Source organism: Lissotriton vulgaris, chromosome 4_1, assembly GCF_964263255.1.
Source record: "Lissotriton vulgaris chromosome 4_1, aLisVul1.2, whole genome shotgun sequence".
In the NCBI taxonomy this organism is placed as follows: Eukaryota; Metazoa; Chordata; class Amphibia; order Caudata; family Salamandridae; genus Lissotriton; species Lissotriton vulgaris.
In genome coordinates this window covers 591,291,563-591,315,095 of record NC_141691.1, presented here as the reverse complement: position 1 = coordinate 591,315,095, position 23,533 = coordinate 591,291,563, and the positions used below count along the sequence as shown (strand labels likewise).

The 23,533-nt window shown below is 46.6% G+C and overlaps 1 pseudogene; it reads right to left on the bottom strand.

Annotated features, from left to right (window-relative positions):
- Positions 1-20,061: 20,061 nt before the first annotated feature.
- LOC147722299 (chloride intracellular channel protein 5 pseudogene) lies at positions 20,062-20,761 on the bottom strand (annotated as a pseudogene).
- Positions 20,762-23,533: the final 2,772 nt, after the last annotated feature.

Below are 23,533 nucleotides of genomic sequence, written 5' to 3'. Positions count from 1 at the left end.
TAATCCATACACATTTTCTGCCATATTGATTCGACATTTTCTAATCTGATGGAGAATGTTTTCTTATGTGAAGGGGCCAACATTTCTGGGATCCCAGATTAATTTTTGAGTTGAATGAGGTATTTGCAGTTTCTTTGAAAAATCATTTTCACTGTCACTTGGTCTCTGTTGAGCCACAGACAATTACATTTGTTATTGTGGCACCTGCTGAAATCGTTCAAAAAATTTAGCTTTTTAATCCAATTCCCACATCTTATGCTATTTTATTGTATGTCATGTCAAGGAACAATTATAGAGCCCTTACGAATCAAAGCTCTATTGGTGTCAAATTTCGTTAAGGAAAGTGGAAAATGCAAAGAGTTGACAAAATAGCAAGCTCTTCTGAAGTTTCTAAGTTCAGCAGGGCACTGAGTTCCGTCCAAGTTGGCACAACCTTCCAGACGCCCCTGTGGCCTCTGGGAATGTGGAGGAAAATCTGAGGAGGAACAAAGAGGACTTGGTGGAAGATATCTGATTAAGCAATTGCCATTCGATCCAAGAAATAAGCCATCAGTGAGGTGTCAAGCAAGGTCTTTTGAACATGACTTCGACCTTGATTGGAAGCCTGATTAATGTCCTATTACTTACCGGTAATCTCCATTACTCCTGGTCCCGTTGACCTCGTCCCATTCCTTTAAAGATGGAGATGACCATCTCCACGACAGACAAAAGAAAAGGAGCATGCTGGGATAACCTACCTGTTCCCTCCCACTGGGTGTACATAAGCGGTACCAGCCCAGCATGCAGCCTGAAAACACCAAGCCAACAACAGGAAGGCCGGCCGCAAGGGAGGGAGGGAGGGAAGTAGGGAATGGGACGAGGTCAACAGGACCAGGAGTAATGAAGATTACCGGTAAGTAATAGGACATTACCCCCAGGTCCCTCCTGACCTCGTCCCATTCCTTTAAAGATGGGGAATACCAAAGCAGAGAACCCGGCCTTCCGGAACCCCACCAACCACAAAGGCACCAGACCAAAAAACAGCATCCCACAGGCCCGAGCCAAGACCCCAAAGGCCAGAAGGGGACAGCCACAAAAACAAGAACCACCAAACAGGCAAGCCAGAAGGGAGGCACAGAAGCATAGCCAAGCCCCCAAGGGAGCAAGCAGAGGGGCCAAAACCAAGCCCCCCCCCACGACCAAAGGAAGCCCAGGAGAAGTGCGCGCGCCCCAACAGAGAACGGAGCCAGGAAAGGGCAACCAACCAGCGAGAAACCCCTAAGGGCCACCAAACAACCAGGGACCAACATGCCAACCCAGCCCAAAGGACAAGGGCAGAAAAGAACAGCCCACACAGGGCGGACGTGCCGAAGGAACAGGAAGGAAAAAGCAGAGGGACGACCCCAACACAGCAGGGGAAGCCTCCAGCAGAACCGAAAAGAGGGCAGTAACATGGAACCACAGAGGAACCAGGCCACAGGGCAGGACCGACCAAAAGCCAACCCCCGCAGAGACTCCGAAGAGCAGCAGCACCCTAAAGGCCAACCAACCGGGAGAATAACCCAGCGCCCCAGAAATGACCAAGACCGGGGCAAACCCCCAAAGTAGGAGGCACCACAGCAACCTCCACAACAGAGGACAGGGAGAGCAAAAAGCCCAACCCAAAAACAGACCCGGCAAAAAGCAGGGTGCAACCAAGAAAGACAACAAAGGCCCACAAGGAACCAGGGAAACCAATACCCCAGAACCGGAAAGGAGGAACGGACCCCCAGGAGGAAAAAGGGAGACACCACGGAACCACCGAAGGTGAAACCCCAATGGCAGAAGGCCAACAACAAGGCCCACAGCCCAATCCCAAGAAACCAGCCGTAGAACAGGCAGTTCAGCCAGCCAGGAGGCACACAACACAGCACAACCAGGACCCAGAAGGAGAGGCAAAAAGCAACCCCCAACCAGGAAGGGGCACAGGAAAGGCACAACAGCCAACCACAGCCATACCTTCCCGAGAAAGGAGAACCAGAGGGAGGAAGCCCAGAGCCCACACAACGGACCCAGCGCCACAGCCAATCAAAGGGAGTGGACCTAGAAAGGACTGAAGACCAACCCAGGACGCGACAAAGCCCAAGAGACGGAGCAGCCAGGAAAGGACCCCAGCAGGGACCAAAAAAAGGACCCGAAGCAAAGAAGGGCCCCACAGCACAAAGCCCAACACAACCAAGCCAAGAGGCGCACCAGCGACCCAAACGCAAAGCGAACGGGATGCCAAAAGAGGGACCGGAAAGGCAAAACCAACAGAGGCAGAGCCTCCACCCCCAGAGCACACGGTAAAAAACCCCGGCACCGAAAGCAAAGGAGAGGAGCTCGAAGAAGCCCAAGGCGCACCACTCAACAAGGGAGCGGGAAGGAACACCCCAGCACCAACGAGAGAGCAAAGGGCACAGGCCGAAAACAGCCCGCGCGGGAGCACGGGGCCAACGCCAGGTCCCCAAAACCCCAGACTCGAAGCAAAGCCAACCGCAACCCAAGGCAGAGTGAGAGGGGCGGGACGCAGAAACCCGGCCACACACCAGGGGAGGCAGACACCCAAACCCCACAAGTAGGGAAAAGGCACGGCCAACAGGGCAGGGCATAAGAGCCGAACAACCAAAGAACAAGAGGCCACCCAAAGCAAAAGCTAAGGTAGACCAACAAATCCCAGCCACCACCGGAGGGAAACAGGGCGGCAGTCGAGAAGAAACCCGAGCCAACACCACCAAAAAGGCCAAGGCCCACCAGCACAGATGAAGGGCACAACAAACCCCCCCCCCCCCGAAACCAGGAGGAGACACCACCAGAAGGTAGACACCCCGAGCACGGGGCAAGTAAAAGCACCCGAAGGGAGCAAGAAGCGCCCAACAGCGAAAACCGGAGGCAGGCAGGCAGGCTGGCACCCAGACAGGCACCCACCCGCCCGAACCAACAGAAGGGTAGGAACCAAGGGGCGAAAGGAAGCTGCTTAGAGGCCACACACCCGGGGAGAGCGACACCCAAAACCCACCAACAGGGAAAGGGCACAGCTCAGCCAGGAAGGGCAGACAGGGTGGGGCACAGGAGCCTGGCACACGAAGAACAAGCACCCACCCAAGGCAGAGCCAATGACCCAGCCACCACCGGAGGCAATAGCGGCCAATGAAGCAAAGCCCTGCCCAAAGCACAACCCACCACCCAGAGAAACAAGAGGGGAAAAGGAAACCTCAACAGGAAACCAAACCCCACCAGGCAGAAGGTGAGAAGCAAATCCCACAACAAAAGGACCCACCAGGAGCACAACCAGCCCGGCCCGGTGCCAACAGCCGAACAAGGACAAGGCGCCACCAGGACAGAGGAAGGGCCCAACAGCCCCCCCCAATAGGGAAAAAAGGGGAGAACACAGGAACCCGCCGAAAGCCAGAAGCTCCGGACAGGGCCCAAGCAAAGCGCCCGAGAGGAAGCAAGATGTGACCAGCAGCGGATACCGCAAGAACCCGACAGCTATGCACCAGGACCGAACCCACAGGAACGTCTGGAACCAAAGGGCAGAATGCCGCAGAAAGCGAGCAAAGGACCAGCAGGAAGACACCCCACCAGGGACGGCCAGGCAGCAGGAGGACCAGAAGCCAAAGCCACAGGGCAACACAGCCGCAGAGCACAGCACAAGCGGCAATCGACCTACTCCAAGCGGCAAGCACCAGAGGGATAGGCCAGACCGCAACAGCAAAGAATACCAGCAAGAACCCCGGAACCAGAAAGCACAGGGAGACGCAGCAGCAGGAGAAGGTCAGAACACGAGCTTGTCAAGGCCCAACTGGAACCCCCAAAACAGCACTCAGGCCAGGGGAACAGGAAGAAAAAGCCAAATCCAAGTCGCAAGCCAAACAAAGGGGCATGCCAATGGCACACAGGAGAAAACAGAGGCGTCACAAAAGAACACAGGGGACCAGGGCGCAGGCAGGAAGCGAGAACAGCCCAACCCCAAAGAAAAAAGGGGGAATGCACACCACTCCAAGGGCACAAGCGCGGAACAACTGCAGAGCAGCGGGGCCCAAGCAACAGGGGACCCCCCCAGCAAAAAAGTTGGGCCAGAGAACTCCTGAGAGAGCCAAAAGGAGGGGGCCAACCCGAACGAAGCAGGAGCCCCCACAACAGGAGAAACACCCCAGAACCCCTCCAAAGTCGTAACCCTAGAGGAGGAGAAAGGACTCCAAGGTGGGAGGAAGAACGCACCACCAGCCCACCGCCCGACCAACAGAACACAACCAGCCGAGGAGGCACGGGGAAGGCAAACCAAGGCAGAAAGCATGTGGCAGTAAGTCCAGCAGCAGAAGAGCCAAGGCACCACAGGAGACCAAGTGACATGCCGACACGAGCAGATGAAACTGAGGAAAACAGCACACACCCCACTCAACCGGCCGGGAGACGCCCAGAGGACGACTCCCACCAGCAACAGTCACGGACAACAGCAGGTCAAGAGACGGAACCATGTCCAGCAAGGCCAACCCGCCCATACACAGCCCTAACCGCCACACAGTACACAAGGACAGTGAACAGGAAAGAAACAGGGACTCGATACATGGTACTCACCAGGGGGGCAGAAAGAGGGCCACAACAGCACCCCCCCACCCCCAACAGACCGTCCAGGCGCCCACCAGAACACAAGCGCGGGGCAGAGAAGTCCGCCCTACCGAGGCCACAGCAAGATCCACACCAGCCACAGGCAGGGAGCCAAGGACCAGGCCCAGGAGGAACCTGCAAAAGAAAGACAGCAGGAAACCCAGACAATAAAAAAGAAAGAAATAGGGACTGCTATGCGGTACTCACCAGGAGGGCAGGAAGAGTGCCCCAACAGCTCACCACCCCCCAATATACTGCCCAGGTGCCCTCAAGGACATCAGCGCCAGGCTGAGCAGACCACACCTCCATGACCACAGCACAGAAGGAACCAGAACCACCGGAGCAACAAGTGGCATCAACCGGAGGAAGGCGAACACATGGCTGCAACGAGACAGCCCCAAACAAATGGGAACCGCCAATGCAAAGGCCCCACAGTATGAGGGGAATACATCCCAGTGGCATGGCACATCTCATCCAAAAATCCCGATAGCCAGCTAGCCACAAGCCAAAATAATTCCTCTGATAGATTCATAGATATCATTTGTTTTAAAAATTCACTGTCTGAAAAATCCCCACCTGGGGATGTCGTCACAGCATTGGCAGAATTCGAACCCTGGCCTGAGAAGGCTGAGCAAACTCCACAGAGGCCGGAATCCCAGGAGCAAAGCCCGGCAGAGCCCCCAGGACCCGCCAACACCCATAGCAGCGTGGCTCCCACAACCAGCCAAGCCACAGGGAGATGCGCACAGCAACCCGGAAGAGCCCCGAAGGAAAACCAGCGCCCCAGCCGCAAAGGGCCGGGCGGCATCCAACGCGGCTCCTGGCAGGCCAGGAGAACGCGGAGCAGGACGTCGAGAAGCCTAGCAGCATGACGTGACAGAGAGGAGGACCTCAGGGACAGAGAGGACAGCCCAGCAGCCCGAGGAGACGACCCTGAAGCCACCGCAGGTAAGAGAAAGCAAAAACTCCACATCCATTCTGTCGGAAGACAGAAAAAAGAACAGGCTGCATGCTGGGCTGGTAACGCTTATGTACTCCCAGTGGGAGGGAGCAAGTAGGGTATCCCAGCATGCTCCTTTTCTTTTTTTCTGTTGTGCTAATGCTCATCTCCATCTTTAAAGGAATGGGACGAGGTCAGGAGGGACCTGGGGGTAATACTTTTAGATTCAGAATGATACTACAAAAATAGGATGCAGCTACTACGGTTTCAGCAGCTTGATTCCGAATGGACAGGAAATGGTCAATCAATGATGGCTTGATGTCTAAATAGTTGCTATTGAAGTAATCAAGTCTCGAGCCACTGTGTGCTCTAACTTGCTGGCTTGGGAGAGCAGAAATGAAGTTGGGTGGATTTTCCACAGACAAAAAGTATGAGGACATAACTGCAACCAGGTTATCCTAAAGTGAAGCATCACATTTCACCCCAAGGATTCGGTCTGTATTGGATGGTTGCGAGCAGGATCCGGGGTCAAGGTGTGAAAGAGAGGAGTGCCACAGAAATGTGATACCATAGTGATAAGAATTTCTGTTTGGTATATTTTTCATTTGAACCAGTGGGTAGCCATCTATTCTCCGACCGCACAGAAGAAAGTACTGCAGGGACGAATTGTCGGTGGCATGTTTGCTTAATCTGAACAAATGTTAGGTATGAGCCACATAGGTTTACACAGTGAGACCATAAGAGTGAAGAAGCACTACTAAAGGTCTAAAACACAGATGGAACAGATATGGCCAAAGAGCAGAGCCCTGAGACACCGCACATGTGATCTTATGAACAGCACACAGATGCATGAATCTTGCGGGGAAAGGTTATTTAACTTTGCATGCAATCAAGAAACATTTTCTTTAATGGTTCCAATCTAGATATCCCTAAAGGTTAGACTCACAAATTAAAGCAGTCAGAAGTATACAGAAAATTCTAAAAACGGGAAACGGTCCAACCTAATAAGCTTTTAACTACAGTGCGTCATAAACAGATGGACAGTAAATCCTCTTTAAGCCCTTGTTCTCTAAGAGATAATTTGTCTATGGGATAATTTTGCAGACAAAGGAATAGTTGTAGTAAAGCCCTATTTTTCTACACAAGCTATGGCTTTAAAAGAACAATTGGAACCAAAAATGTATCCACAGAAAGCAATTTGTCAAGCATTTAAAAGATCATGCAATACATCGTATACAACATTATTGGAAGGTCAAATAAAATAAAAAGTGAACACTTTACATTGATTTCCATGTATGATCATTTATACAGTCCCTAGAAGCCTACAGTCTATAGATCTAAAGTGGACTGTGTTTGAACACGTTAAACCTGAAATGCATGCAGCAGAACATATTTCTCATTAAAAGGAGGCACAGTGGAACATTTCTGAATCTATAATCAGACTAGAACTCAGTGAACTAATATATTGGAGCCGATTAGTGTTGCAATGCGTGTCTCTGATGTTCACAGCTAAATTAATCCCTCCATTTTTCTATCAGAACACTATACAGTTGCTCAGCTCTTTGAACAATGTGCGCCTCATTTATGGCATGTTGGTGCAGGGCAAGGCAACAAGGCACCTTGCTGTGCTGCCCTACGCCAAAGTGAAAGGGCAAGAATTACAAATATTTAAGCAATACTTTGCATTCCTGTCCTGTCTGCTTGCAGTGGCGACGTTTAGGCAGCCTAGCACCTTTGTAGGCACCCTTGCCCCATGGTGCAAGGGTGCCTTGTTTTTGTACAGGATAGGGGCACCCACATAATGCATCACACATGAAAAGAGGAAAAAAACGAGGAGAAATAAAGTTATTTCTGCTTCTTATGCCTGGCCTCAAAAGGCGTCCGGATTTGGCAATTCGCCAGGTTTAAATCGCTTTGTAAATCTGGGGCAATGGCAAATTCCATGGTTGTTGCTTGGGAAATCCCATTGTAACACCCATGGAACACCTCCCCTGTGCAGAGTAAGGTGACACACCTATTTGCACTGTATTGCCTTACTCAGATTTATGAGGCTACTTAAAGCCATGTGTTGTTGTCAAGCATGTACCACTTTAAATGGTTCAAAATTGAAGCAGGGCTCTCCTAAATACGCCCTATATACATTATACATCGGACAATGATTTTACAATACAATTGATGATCTCCTGCAACTTTTTAACAGACAAGCATGATTTCTTGATAATTTTGACTAATTCTATTAGGCTGTTACACTCATTTAATAACACATTGTGCTCTTTACAACCCTACCCATCATGGTGCTTCTCTTATGCACTGGATATATTCACACAGTTATATGCATTTAATCAGGTTCGAAATTTGATTTAACCAAGTGGTTTGACAGACTTTATTCTTCTTTTCGTTAATTTTTTGTCTTTTTCCTCCTGATTAACAGATGTAACCCTTTTGAGCAGTCGTTTGTTTGCTATTTCCCCATGCCTAAGCAATTGGCAGGCCTTCTAATATGTCACCCTTGCGTCGCTATGCCACAGCACAATAACACATACCTATCTGCTGAAAATTTCCAAGGTTTTTATCAATCGAACAAGCTGTATTTCGACAATACATGTCATACAAGCCTATAAATAGTGAAATCCATAAAAATAGCAAAAAAACATTATCCATCGAGTCTGTCGCACTACAAGGTTTTTATAATATATACAGCTATGCAGGACCCGAGAAGAATATTTCCTTGTATATGACCCATTGGTGTCCTGCACTGGGCTACACAGAATTATTTCTTCACTCCGCCTCATGTATGCCCAACTAATTGGCGGTGTTGTCACTTTATTTATTGCTGCGATTGTCAAACCCATGAGATATGCATTATTTGGGAAAACACAACTAGACTTTGCATGTAGTTTTTTTGCAGATGTTCTTACACCATTTTTTTCTGATGTACTGGTTGTAGTCGAGGCCTATGAAACTACCTTTCTGAGTAGGGCAAATTACTGTTGCCACACTTCCCTAGATTGGCATACTTCTGAAGATCTTCTATTTGGTATCATCTTCTAAAAGTGGGGAATGTAAATATCCTTCTTTTAGGGACATATTTCAACTGGAATATTCTTTCAAGTGGAGCTTTTATGTAGTCGGAGTCATTGCTAATTAAGGGGCCGATTAGGATGGCGGACGGACTTGCGTCCGTCCGCCACCCTTGAGGAGGAGGGAACGTCCGCAGGGGCTGCGGCGTTCCCTCCGTCCTGATTAGGATGTGACCGCCAGGGTGGCGGTCACATCCTCCATATTTAACATTGCGGCGGGTGCAGCTTCAAGCTGCACCCGCCGCAATGTTAAAAAAGCATGTGTTACATTTACATGCACAAAGCGGCAGGGACCGCACGGTGCCTGCCGCTTTGTGCACGCAAATGCAGGGGGGTACCATAGGTACCCCCCATGTGCACCCCCCACCCCCCATTCACCCATGGGGCCCGCAACGGGCCCCCAAAGTGAATGTCCGTATGCTTTTCCATGGCGGAAAAGCCGCCTTGGAAAAGCAGTTTTACACATACATCATAATATGGCGGACGGTGTCTCATAGACACCGCCTGCCATGTTATAGCTTTTCCGCCGCGGTCGGAAGCCGACCGCGGCGGAAAAGCGGCGGACGGAATTCCAGACCCACCAGCCATCCTAATTTGGCGGTGGGTCTTTGGTGACTCCGCAGAGGATTTTCCGCCTCCTCCGGGCCGGAGGTGGCTTCCGCCGGCCCGGAGGAGGCGGAAAATCCTCCATCCTAATCGGCCCCTTAGTGTTGGAATGCAAAAATGACTCCAAATGTTTTTAATATTTCAGACCTTTACCCCTTGGACCCCGTTATGTGGGAATATATTCTCCCTCTGAAGTAATATCATTTTCCTCAATAATCTGTTACGTGGACACTGGCAATCCTAAACTTGACATTAGTGAAAATGATTGGGCTCACAGAAATATAAAACTTTCCAGATACATCGGCTATTTGAAAATTGTACACTAATGTTTAAGTAAGCTGCCTTTTCATAAGCATGCTTTTCAGTTACTCTGTTTTAGTGGGGTTGTGTATCGAAATGGACAAACAACTGTTCACTGCTGTATAACTGGGTTCTGATCATTTTGATATTTGTGGATTTTTTTCAGACTTCGTGAGCTTTATGAGCTCACATACTGTTTTTAATTCTTTAGGCCAGATAAGCAGTTTTTATCTAAAATGTTCAAGAGCACAGTGCACTAGTACCTTACTGCTGTTGATATTGTAGAAAGGATTTCTATGTCAACGATAACTAAACTAGGCCCCTATTGAGAAGTGAGAGAAGTCAAACTCTGTTAAAGTGGTAGAAGCGCCAGGGGTCAATTCACAAAGGGCCTCTGCACTCATGACAGAGGCCCGTAGCATGGCGGTGGCTGGCACTCATGGTGGGCCCTCCACAATGGGTAACTGCAGTACGGAGGTTTCGCCATAAGTGTGGGTCCCCCACCACGAGTGCAGAGGACCTTTGTGATTTGGACCCTCAGTGTTCTCCTGAAAGAATATAATTGATTACATTGTTGATTATTATTATTAAATGTGAAACATAATTGAATGCTTTCAATTATTCTAATGATGTATTGCTTTGTCCCAGCCAAGGGTCCCAGAAATAATGTAATCATATCTCTTGGTGTAAGAAGTGGTAAATGTGGGAGCTGTTGGCGTTATGAATGCATGAATCCTTTTTCTCTAAAAAAAACTAATCTGAACAATGCTCTAGTGAATGAAATGCATTCTAAGTACAGAATGAAGAATTTGATGACTTTCTTCAAAGAAGCCTTACAGGGTGTGCAAACATTTGAAGAAATGTAGAAGATTCTGGGCAAAATGTTAATTCGTAACATGTTAATCATGGCTCTTGTTTAGATTTAGATTTTGCTGTTCTAAAAATCATTTTCTCACTTTCCTATTTAAATTGTACCAGTATGCAAATCATTTTGGGGGATTTTGAGAATCTGTCTGGGTTAGAGGGCAAGTCCACATCGTGGATTGCCATTTAAAGTGCAGTTTGCGTAGCCATGACTAGTCATCATTGGAATTATAATATGAATTATAAATGACTTTCTGATTAGTGCGATGTCAGGGAAAACAACTGGTCTATTCTGACAGATTCAAGATGTTTTCCGGAGGTAAATAAGAATACAACACATGCAACATATTATACACAAAATGTAATATTATATATTCTTGATAGCTTATTTTAATTCCAGGGATGTCAGTTCAGCAAGTAATTTTGGACTAAATAAACTGAGCGTCAGCAACATGCCGATAGTAACTCCTTTTTTAAGAACGTTAGTAATGCTCATTTTTAAACATTTCCAAACCCTAAAATTAGACATGAATTAATAAATGCCTAAAACCGGATTACAACCCGGTGCAAACTTGCAATCTGGGTCGCATGTGCTTGTGAGTTAACTGCACATGTACATTGAGACCATGAGGAAATAGCATCAATCATGTTATTTGGCTATCGGTTTTCAGCTGTAGAAACCTGAAGGAAATCTTTTTGACAAACAGCAGGACATTCTCATTTGCCCACCCTGGAACAACCTCATATGTTCAGATTTGAACATAGTTTTCCAACAATTGGGTATTATGAGGTCCATGAGAGTAAACGCAGTGATACAGCCAAGCATTCTTAATCAAGTAAAATATTTGTGTTGGTATAGCCATTTGAAAAAGGTAAGCAGCAGTTATGAGCATGCAGTCTAGCTTGGATACCTGTAATGGTGGGAGATTGATGCAAGTTTCATCTTGTTGAAATGGGGCAAGGTTATTGAGTCAATACTCTCTAGGATCGTCAAGTTGAAAACTTTCACACATTCGCTGAAGGATTCTTTGGATGAGTTGTGTGGTGGGTACAATAATAAGCTTAAAGAAGGGCATATTCACTATTTTCCTGAAGGCTCCATTGTCTTTCAGAGCTGCTGCTTGTGTCAGATCCTCCTACACCTTCGTTCTGATTTCGGCCTGCCTCGTTATATTTTTATAGTTCCTTCTAACCGCTCTCGCCGCCACTGCATCTCAGGGATTTTATGAGTAGGTGTTTAACCAGAATGGTAAAAAACTGCTACCAGAAGTCCCCAGTAAATATGGGTACAAGCATTTTTTTCCCATTTTGGGGGCAAAAAATGCGTAATTGTTGGACATTGCAGTGCTTATACTGGCTGGTAAACTAAATTCAGCCTTCCTGTATCTCTACTGAACAATAAAGCTAACTCGTAGGGCCAGATGTATCAAACATTTTTCCAGTCGCAAATGACCCAATTTGCAGAATCAGGCTATTTGCAACCACAAAAATACATTTTAGTACATATCTTTACTAAATTGTGATTCAGTAATATGTGATCGATGCGTAATTTAGAATTGCAAATACATACCAATTCGGTATTAGGAAGGGGTATGTTTAGGGTGTCCCTTCCTAAAACCCAATCTCAGTGGTATGTAAGAATGTTTAGCGATCAAAATATGGTTGCTTAACATTGTAAATGTAAATGTATTGGCATTTATATAGCGCACTACTTACCCGTAGGGTCCCAAGGCGCTTCGACCGCTGCGAAACCCTTCCTGGCTTCCCTGAGAGATGGTCCCTTAATGGGTATCTCCAGGGTGAGACCAGGCATCCCCGGCGGTCTGGTGGGGCCGTTAGTGAAGATGAGGCAAGCTAATGCCCAGAGTTGCCGAGTGTGATCGCTGATCAGAGTGTGCTACGAGGCGAGAGAATTATCGAGTCCGCTGACCCTGGTCCAGAAACCTGCCACGCCGGGAATCGAACCCTGGTCCCGGGCCGTCCTCTGCTCTCGGGTCTGCCGCCTCTAACCAGTGAGCCACACTACTTCACACAACATTCGCATTTTACCGCCTACTTCAAGCAGGTGTTGAACCATTTGCTAACAAGATGGGCCCCCAAGCGACCCCTTCTCCTTTGTGAATTGTTGCAAAACCGATTTTTAGGAACAGGCAGTGTTCCCGGGGGCACATGCCTGCTCTGAAAAACAAAAAAGGGAAAATGTTCAGTTTTTTTTTAACGCATCCCGCTTTCCTATAAGTAAATGGGCTACATTTTGAAAAAGTATTTCTTTATTTAGAAGCAATCACAGACACAATAGCCTGCTGACCCTAGCAGGCCAACTTCCCTGAGATTTTAGTGATTCTTTAATGAGTTGCAAATTGCAACCTAACTCAATAATATTCAGGAGATAGGTCCCACCGACTCGGAATCGTTAAATGAAACTCTATGCGTTTGATACAGTAGGAATAACACTTTTCTGATTGTGATTTCCTTAGAATCACAATTATGTAATCGCTATTCCTAATAATAATACACGTGGCCCGTAGTGAGGGCCCAAAAGTGCAAATAAGTGCAATTGTAGAGAGTGGCACAATCCGGGGGTCTCTTCTGTTGAAAATTGTCTGTGCAGCTTATTTGAATGGTGAATATTATTGTTTTTTAGATACTGCATTTAAACCATTATATCCCTTTGACTGTGTTTATGTGACGGGTGGATAGCCGGATCCTGTGAGTTTCTGCATTTGGTTACTGCAGACAGTGCTGAAATAGTTTAGTACAGAAAACCTATAAGTAGAAAGATGTATGTAGTCTGGTTGCGCATGGCTACACAGTTCCTTCAATTATTTGTAATCTTTATTGAATCCTTGCAAGTATTTATTTAGATATGACAGACATGTGCTACAAAGGGGTAAAGGGGGTTTTGATTGCCAGATACATACCACAAGTTTTATGATCTGTCTACCGTACAATTTCGGAGTAAATGTGTTGTTTCTACTGCAGAGCTGTTTAAGCTCTGGCATATCTCCCCCACCCCCTCTTGCCGAGGGCCCAATAATTTGTTGAGAAGAAGACATAGAGAGATGCGATATTTGGATTAAATTTTAAGTTTCAGTGTCCCATGCTTTTTAAAAAAAAGTAAGTGTCATGATTTTGCAAGTTGAATTTCTTTGAAGCAATATTGTTCACTTGTGTGAAATAATTCTTCCATCCCTTTTTGATATCTCCATGACTAGAGCATGACTTGGCAAGATATCAGAATCTGTGTATCATAACACAGTGGAGATGGAGATTAGATGAAATCGTGCTCTAAAATAATAGTAACATTTGGAATTGCTTTGTTAAAAAAATTAGGAAAAGCTTTTAAACTAAGCTTTTAAGATGTTCCTGATAAATTACTGATGCAGGTGCTATGAGTTGAGGGAGGTTTGTTTGTAAATTAAATTATTGAGATTGATAAATTGAATGGTATGTGACAATGGTCTGAAACGGGTGCATTTAGAATCCTACATTAGGAATGACGGAAAATTGCCAAATGGATACACTCACTCTTGTTGCAGTTTGTTTCCTTATTACCATTTATGTTCTACTTCGTCTTGGCAAAAAACATGTATTTTATAGATGCAATGAGTCTTCTAGATCTATCAACAGCACGGGTTAAATTAACGGTGAACATAAAAATGAATATTGGACTGAGATGTTGACACTAATAGAGACCCACACTTGAAGACCACCAAAGGTAGTTTGGGTGGCATAAACTAAATACTTTTATTGGTGGTTTATTCAAGGGTCGACAATTTGAAGTCAGATACAGTCCTAAGTTAGTGGAATTGATACGTAAAACTAGCAGAGATCAGTTGCAGGAGCATTTATACTTTCTGGGAGGCATGGAGATTTTAGCAATAAAATGTTCTCAATTGTATGTGACTGTCAGAGCTACTGTATAGAAGACACTGTAGAGACGTTCTAGTTGATGCACGTCACGTCAGGACGTGACGTGCGGCGGCCATGTTGGCGGCGGTGCGCGCGCAAGCATTAGCGCGCCGAGGAAAAGACAAGACGGCAGCGCCGGCCGGCGCTCCTCGATAATGAGCTTGCAAATTAAATAAAGAAATGTTATGCACCTACTAGCTGCCCCTCGTTATTGCAGATAACTTTACAGTGGCGACGAGGCCGGGATCTGACCACCCAGGATCACAACCATTAGAAAAAAAAACGGACCCACGTGGGCAGCAGCAAGGGAAGCAGCAAACAGGCCAAGCCAGACCTGGGACACGGCGCAGCGACCCTGCACTACCCAGCCAACGCGACGGCCACAGGGACACAGCAAAACACACCCAAAGCACGGCAGACTCGAGGAGCGTGGCAGAGCCACAGCCACCCACGGAGGCAGCGAAGAGGTCAGAGTGGTGGCACAGATACCCCGCAGCAGCCAGAATAAGCGCGGGACATTCCTGTTACACAACGCCAGGTAGGAACAGCGCTGGCTACTAAGGAGGAGGAAGGGGGGACCAACACCAAGAGTCCCCAGAGGGAAAAGAGCACAAAGTTCAAGGACAACACCCCAGGCAGCCCCACAGGCAAGGACACCAACATATCAGGCGCCAGGGAGGTAAAGATGAGCACACCGGCGCGGGTATGCAATAGCGCCTGTGCAATTCCTACCAAAACCCGGAGAACCGCTGATGAAGTGGGAGGACTGGAAAGAATACATAGATAATTTCATAGGGGTCCTGGAGGACGAGAACAAAGAAAAATTCACCCCCCAAAGAAAGAAACGTATTCTGTTGCTGAATCTGGGTCCGGAGGGACTCAGAATCTACAAGAGTCGGGTGCCCAAAAAGAGAGAAGACACCGACGACGATGTGTATGCGCACGCAGTGGAAGACCTAGATGAACGTTATCGTCCCACCATCTGTGTATCAGTGGACAGATATAATTTCCAGCAAAGGAAACAAAGGGCTGGAGAAACTATTGAAGAATACATAGCGGCCTTGAGAAAACTGGCGGCCACGTGTAAATACGCACTGTGGGAAGATGAGTTCATCAAAGATCAGATCGTGATGCACACCACGAGCGCAAATGTACAAGACAAGTTGTGGGCAAGCGGCGACACCACACTCAAGGATGTGCTGGTCATTGTGAAGAGGGCGGAACTCGCACGGAGGTGCGCAAACGCAACCAAGAAGGAAGTAGCCACCCCAACCATGGTGAACAGAATACAAGAAGAGGAACACCACAAAGACCAGAGAAGCAAACACCCAGGGACCAAAGGAACCAACAGATGGCAAGGAAAGCAGGCGAGCAATGAGAGCAAGAAAACGTGCTACAGGTGCGGAAGTTGGTCCCATGAAGCACACGATAGAAGATGTCCGGCGTTCCAGGCCAAATGCCTAGACTGTGGCATCATAGGCCACTACGAGAAGGTGTGTCGGAAGAAACAGCAAAAGGGAACGGTGAGATACGTCGACCAAGGTGAAGAAGATCGGGAGGAAGTCACAGAAGAAGAGGTGGTCACCGTCTTATGCATATACGACCAGGTACTGAGCGTGGATGAGAAGAGGTCAACCAAACCTGTCCTAGATATGTCCATGGGCGGGATCACCATCACAGTGGTGGCAGACACGGGATCTCCATTTACCATTGTACAAAGGGCAGTATGGGAAGTAGAGTTCCAACCCAAGTTGGGCCCAGAATTGGAGAAACTGGACATTCGGCCGGTCACCTACAATGGCGACCGCATCCCCATGGTGGTATTCCGACGCCTGTTGTTCGAGTTTAGAGGTCGATCAGCGTGGTGCAAACTATACATCGCGGAGAAAGGACCCTCCGTCCTAGGATAGCTAGACCAGGGCGACCTGGGAATAAAACTAGATCCAGGAGGGAAGGAGCAAATACTACTTACAGAACAGGAGGAATGGCCGGATATGAACAAATGGAAGGAGAACTACCCGAAGGTGTTCAGAGGCACAGTGGGGAGAATGGAGAAATTCCAACACAAGATCGTGCTCAAGGAAGGAGCCATCCCAGTAGCCCACAAAGTGAGAAATGTACCAATTGCGGTGAGAGAAGCAGTCCAGAGGGAACTCCAAGAATTGGAGAGGATGGGTATAATAGAACCCATCACCTGCGCTGAATGGCTGGCGCCCTTAGTGGTCGTAATGAAACCCAATGGGAAGGTCAGGCTCTGTGTGGACCTGAGAGAACTGAATAAAAACATCGTAGTGGAGAAATTTCCCCTTCCCAGAATTGAGGAGATGTTGGCCAAGACCCGAGGAGTAAGGTGGTACTCCACCATTGACTTGACATCGGCCTACCACCAAATAGCACTACATCCGGACAGCAAAAGCCTCACATCCTTCATCACCCCGTTTGGGTGCTACCGGTTCTGTCGCATGCCGTTTGGGCTGGCCTCGGCGGCTGCAGTCTTTCAGAAAATGATGCACCAACTATTCAGAGACTGCGAGGGTGTCCAGTATTTTCAGGATGACATCCTGGTGATGGGGTGTGACAGGCTGGATCACGATCGGAAGTTAGAAAAAGTGCTACACCACTGGAGATCAAGGGCCTCACAGCGGAATGGACAAAGTGCCGGATGGGCCTGCAATCGGTGACGTTCCTAGGCCACGAAATCGGACAACAGGGAGTCACACCAAAGGCAGAGAACGTAAGGGCCATCGCTGAAGCACCGCCCCCCAAGAACAAAGAAGAAGTCAGGTCGTTCTTGGGAATGGCGGAGTACTATAGTAAATTTGTGGTACACTTCGCCTCAAAGACCTACAACATGAGGTTGCTGACCAGGGAGAGCACTGCGTTCCAGTGGACACCGGAAGCCCAAGCAGAGTTCGAAGCCATCAAAAAGGATGTCACAGGAGCCATACCGCTCAAGGGTTACGATCCACAGGGCACCACCGTGCTCACGACCGACGCCAGTGACAAAGGTCTGGGCGCTGTGCTCATGCAAGACCGAGGAAGAGGAGACATGGAGACGATCAGCTTTGCTTCCAGGGCGTTGACGGATACCGAAAGCAAATACAGCGTGATCGAGAAGGAGATGCTGGCGATGGTGTGGGCCATGGCGAGGTTCCGGCAATTCCTGTGGCGTACCCGATTTCTACTTAAAACAGACCACAAGCCATTGGTAAAAGTATTAACATCGAGCGGGCACGCCAGCGCCACACCCAGGATATCCAAAATGTCCTTAAAGTTACTTGAGTTCAGGTATGATGTGGAGTACATCCCCGGGAACCGGAACCGAGTAGCGGACTACCTGAGTAGAGCAGCTGCCATGGAGCCCGGAGAGGAAGACCCTGCAGACAAAGGGGAGATGGTAGCCCTCATAGAAGACCAGGAGAAACTAATCAGCCAACAAGAGTGGACCGAAGCATATGAGGAGGACACCGACATCAAGGAAGTGAAGACGCACATCATACAAGGATGGCCAGATAAGAAAAATATGAAAATGAGCCTTAGGCCATATTACGAGGTGAGGAAAGAACTGTCAGTAGGAGACAAGGGGATATTCATCTAGAGAGGAGACAAGGTAATCCCCCCCAGGAACCTCACCAACAAGCTACTGGACTTACTACATGAAGGCCATTTAGGCATAGGAAAACTCAAGGCCAGATCGAAACAAAATTACTGGTGGCCGGGTATGGACATAAGAGCGGAGAGGCACGTCAGGGAGTGTCCACAATGCCAAGGAGCTGACAAAACATTGAAACCACTACGCCCAGCTCTTGGAAAGTTCGATTCTCCCTCCAATCCGTGGGAAGAGCTGTCCATAGACATTTTAGGACCCGTGTTAGACGACCAGGGCATGCAGAAGTACGTGTGCGTCCTCATAGATCGATACTCCAAGTGGCCGGAGTTGAAAGTGGACGAGTCCATGGACACTGAGAATATCTTGAAGTTCCTGTCCGAAACTTTCACAAGGGAAGGAATCCCCAAATCTATTTTAAGCGACAATGGTCCTCAGTTCACCTCGGAGAGATGGAACCAATTCATGCTAAGGAATGGCATTATCAGCAAACACACCGCGATCTATCATCCTGCTGGGAACGGCTTAGTGGAGCGGTTCAACAGGGTGGTGATGGGAGCCATACAAGCCGCCACCTCCAGCAACAAGGACTGGGAGAAAGCTCTAGAGAATATGGTGTGGGCCTACAGAATAACGCCCACCAGTACGGGGTACAGTCCCTTCCAAATATTGAGAGGACGAGAACCCTTTACGCATGATAACAGGATCTGGAAGGAAAAGGTCATCACGAGTGAATGGTCTCCCGCAGTAGTCCGAGCTAATTTGGAAAGGGCACAAACCATCTACACAAACCATTACAACAAAAGAAGGAATGTGAAAGAAACAGGACTGGAGAAGGGAGAGTGGGTTAGAGTAAAACTAGCCACCCTGCAGAAGAAAGGAGACAGTAAATATAGCAGACCCATGCAAGTCAAGGAAGTGTATGAACGAGCAGCACTGCTGAGTGATGGGAACGTGTGGTCCCAGGACCGCATGGCCCGGTGCAGCAAGATATTGAGCTGGGAGCAACCGGGAAGGACATGGGAAGTGACGGAAGATCCAAATGTTGAAGCAGGACAAGACGTAAGTGAACATGGCGATGGAGTAAGTACAGAGACGGTGCGAGAAAGAGAAGGAGCTAGCGAGAGTCAAGGAGTGGAAAGGGACTGGCCCGAGAGAGGCATGAATGAGAGGGGAACGGCAAGTGAAGAGACGGAAGGAACTGAGATGCAAAATCTTGAGACTCAGGAGAACCCCGCCAGGGTTACCAGAAGCGGAAGGCAGGTGGTGAGACCATCCAGATTTAGAGACTTTGAATTAGACAATGGGTTGTAAGTGTTTGCTTGTTGTTCATTAAAAGGGGGAGATATGTAGAGATGTTCTAGTTGATGCACGTCACGTCAGGACGTGACGTGCGGCGGCCATGTTGGCGGCGGTGCGCGCGCAAGCATTAGCGCGCCGAGGAAAAGACAAGACGGCAGCGCCGGCCGGCGCTCCTCGATAATGAGCTTGCAAATTAAATAAAGAAATGTTATGCACCTACTAGCTGCCCCTCGTTATTGCAGATAACTTTACAGACACTAATGTAATAAATAAAAACTGCTTCTGCCCCAACTTTAACTACGGAGCAGAATTTCGTGCATCTCTCAATCTCATCTTGAACTTGTAAAGATTCTGTTTGGCATCTGGTGAATTGTGAGCGACAATATGTGGTGCAGTAGGTCACCATTTGTCTGTAAGAGGTGTTATTTGGGTGAATCATGTAGTGAATGGCTGTAAGCGAGAGGATTATTGGTTGCGCTCCTTTGTGGCTATCAGTGACAGACTTTTTAGTGCTTCTTATACTTTTAATCCGGACTTTGCTACATAAATCATATGCATATATACATAAATGCATGCATATATCACTGTACTGGGGTGGTACCGGTAAAAGTTGTCAAAGTAGCTGTGCACAGGTAGTGTGATGGGTGGCTATGGTTGAACAGTGTTGAAGGTGGCTTATTGTAAATGAATGAATGTATGACTGATGAGCACTTCTATAGTTGCACAACTACTCAGAAGAAGTGTCCCAGCACTGTTTAGGTGACTCAAAGTGGAAAGGAGGTGTGGCTCATTGAACTCTTGTTATCTATCTTACTAATAAATGTGAGCTCTGGCTTTGCTGGTTAGTGCTTAGAGAGCCTCTTGGACACATCTGCGTATGCCATCTCTGTTTCTTTCTCAGCTGCACAAGGGCTGGCAAATTCGTCCCACGAGTATGCATTCCTCACATATCACAATACACTTATCTCTGTTTGTATCTCAAAATTGCAGTATTTTTTTTGCTATTATCTTTACTACATGAAGTTTGGGTAGAAGATTGTGGTCAACAAGATTCAGATCATCGGCGTCGATGAACTTTCGCTTTGAAACATTTTTATCCTCTGTACTGTTAGCATTCATCTCCTCAGGCAAAGGTGTTGTTAGGTAATTATCAAGTTTGTTCAATGCTTTTCCTACTCCTTTCTCCAAGCCGGCATTGTCCTGCTGCTTTGTGTTTTTGATATAAGCAGAGAATTTGGAGAATATATCAATCCCTGCAGTGTTGGTTTCTCGATGCTTAGCAGCCAGTTTATGGTACTTTGGTGGTGCCAGAGTCTCCTCAAGAACTCTTCAATTTTGTTGATATCAGTCTTGATCTCAAAGGTAAAGGTTAGAAATGGTGGGTGAGTCCCAGGTGCCAAATTGTGAAGATTCAACCCCTTTGAGCCAGAGGATCATGAAGAGCCGTTGAGAGAAAGGTCAGTTCCCTATGCTTTCTCCATCAATGTAGATCTTGATGGTATAGGTGGTTGCATCCAAGATTTGAATTGACCCAATCCACATCCTCATACTGACACTGACCAGTGATGACTGTGAGGTGCCGAGGTGGCTGACGCAGTAACCTGCAAGTGCCTTACTCTAGATAGGGCGGTGGCTGCCATGCCTCAGCTTGCTGCTCTGACAGAAGCTGCCAGTATGCCGGTCACTCCTTGTGTTGATTTCTTCATTCACCGACATTCACATGTGAGTAGCCTTGTAAGTCCCCTTGGGTTCACTACGGATGTGACTAGTAGTTGCTGAATGGTTGTATGAATGATGACATTGAACCATGTCTTGAGTACCTGTGAGTGAATGCTTATCCTGCTATTGTTAAGAGATGTTTATGAAAAGATAGTAGGTTGTCGTTTATGTATTCTTGTGTGTCAAATGGTAAATGGCAGTGAGTGGTGTAACTGGGCATGTTTGAGTGGTGTACTGGAGGGCTGTGAATGAATGGTTAATAGTCAGCTGTGGGAGAAATTGTGTGCTAGTTTTGAATGAGTGGATCAGTGGATTTCTGTGTGTAATTGACATAGTGTGATGTTTTATAGTATGTGAAAGATAATGTACTCTTCACATAGAACAGACAGAATAAAACACATTGTGTATGTGGCTCTATATAAATGTTATTTGTGTGTGTGTGAGAAAAATATAAATTTAACAAGTTGATGGTGCTCGTACAATTATCTATCAACTACCCAAAGGCACAGCTCTTTTATCATCTCTAGGGCCAAACATATTCAGTATGTACATGAAGACTCTGGTTTAAAAAAACGTGCATTACTATTAATCACTATGCTGCTTACACCATTATTAATAAAGGTACGGCCTCTGGGTGATAATCATAGTTTAGGGCCTTTTTGACAAACTTCAGAGCTGGATGTCCATGTTCTCCCTGAATGTAAATCCATCTGCATAGTAATTCCACCTTTCAATGTACATTGACAAAGTTTAGACAGCCCTTCTCTGCCAGTGGGAAAGATAATTTAGAAGGTTGCAAGGCACTGGCAGTGGTCAAGAGGTGGGGCAAACATCTTAGTTCAGGAGCCTTATTGGAGCTTTAGCTCAAAATGATCTTGAAAGAGGCAACAAAGATGCTTTTAGCACAAAGTATAGAAACGTTTTCTTGACATGTGATAGAGGTCATGTAGGAGTCTCCATCTAATGAGGGACCAGCAATAGCTTGAGTGTCATAGTTAGCAGGTCACCATTGTAGCATGTTACTCGAAAAGTGCAACAATGTCTCGCTATGGTTAGTAAGCACTATATGAATACAATTACAATTATAATGAAGAATGTTAGTGAATTGACAGGCAAGATTATTTCTTCCGGAGCTTTGACAGCATTTTATAGCTCCAGTAGACAATTGATTCTTGGGGCTCCATGGAAATCAAAGATTACCCGGTGTTGGAAATGGCCCTTTATGTTGGGTATCCCTAACCTGTTTGCCTTCCTCCTCCTCCTTTTCTGACCTTGTTTTTGTTGGCTTTAAGAGTATGAGCACTTTACCACTGATGACCGGTGCTAAAGTGCATGCACTCTCTCTTCTTAAACATATGATTGGTTTACACCTGTTTGGCACATTTGATTTACTTGTAAGTCCCTTGTGAAGTGATATACCATATACACAGCACCTGTAAGTTAAATGCTACTAGTGGACCTGCAGCACTGATTATGCCAACCACAGAAGCAGACTTTCAAACCTGTCTCATACCTGCCACTGCAGTACCTGTGTGTGTAGTTTACTGCCACTTTGTCGTGACATTTAAAATTACTTGGAAAGCCTTAAACTCTCCTTGTATTACGTATAGTCACCCCTAGGGTAGGCACTAAGCAAGCTGCAGGGCAGGGTGATACATAAATAAAAGGTAGGACATTTACCTATATATTTTGCATGTACTGGTGGAGATAAACCGTCTATTTCATTTTTCACTACTGTGAGGCCTATCCCTCTCATAAACCAGCATTGGGAATTTCTAATATACTTTTAAGCTGTAATTCCTGATCAAAGAGGAGTAGCTTTTTTATATTTGGCATTTTTGGAATGGTAATGATAAATTCTCCTCACTGGTGCAGTTAGATTTAACATTACTGATTTAGAAATGCCACTTTTAGAAAGTTGACATTTCTCTGTACTTACTGCTCTTTGGGCCTGACAGCATGTTTCAAATACAGGTCTGAGTTGGGTGACAACTACACTTTGTGCATTCCCTCTAGACAGCCACAAACACAGGAAGATGAGACTCATCTGCATTTTGAGCACTCATCTGCAATCTGATAGTGCTCCAGGGCAGGAAGGTAGAGAGGTGGCTCACACTTGCATCCAAATAGGCTGTGTCCAGTCCTCCCAAAAAGCACTAATTTATCTCCCCGCCCATGGTTAGCTTGGCAGAGAGAACTGGGTTGAAAGGGATTCTTGTGCACTTCAGAGAGTTTTTTTTAAGTCACCCCCTACAATATTAATCTTAAATATAAAATATTTAAAACATTAAAAATATATTTATATATATATATTTATATATATTTATATATATATATATATATATATATATATATATATATATATATATATATATATATAAGAAAACCTAATATATAAATATAAAAATAAATAATATATAATAATTTAAATATTAAAAGTAATACTTTTTATGTTAATTAATAATTTACACTACAATACCTAAGGAAATAAAATTAGGATTCACACTCCAACAAGTGCAAAAGTAGATCATTTATTGGATAGCGGGTGGGTACAAATTACTATTCCCACTCCAGTGAGTGGAACAGTATGGAAAG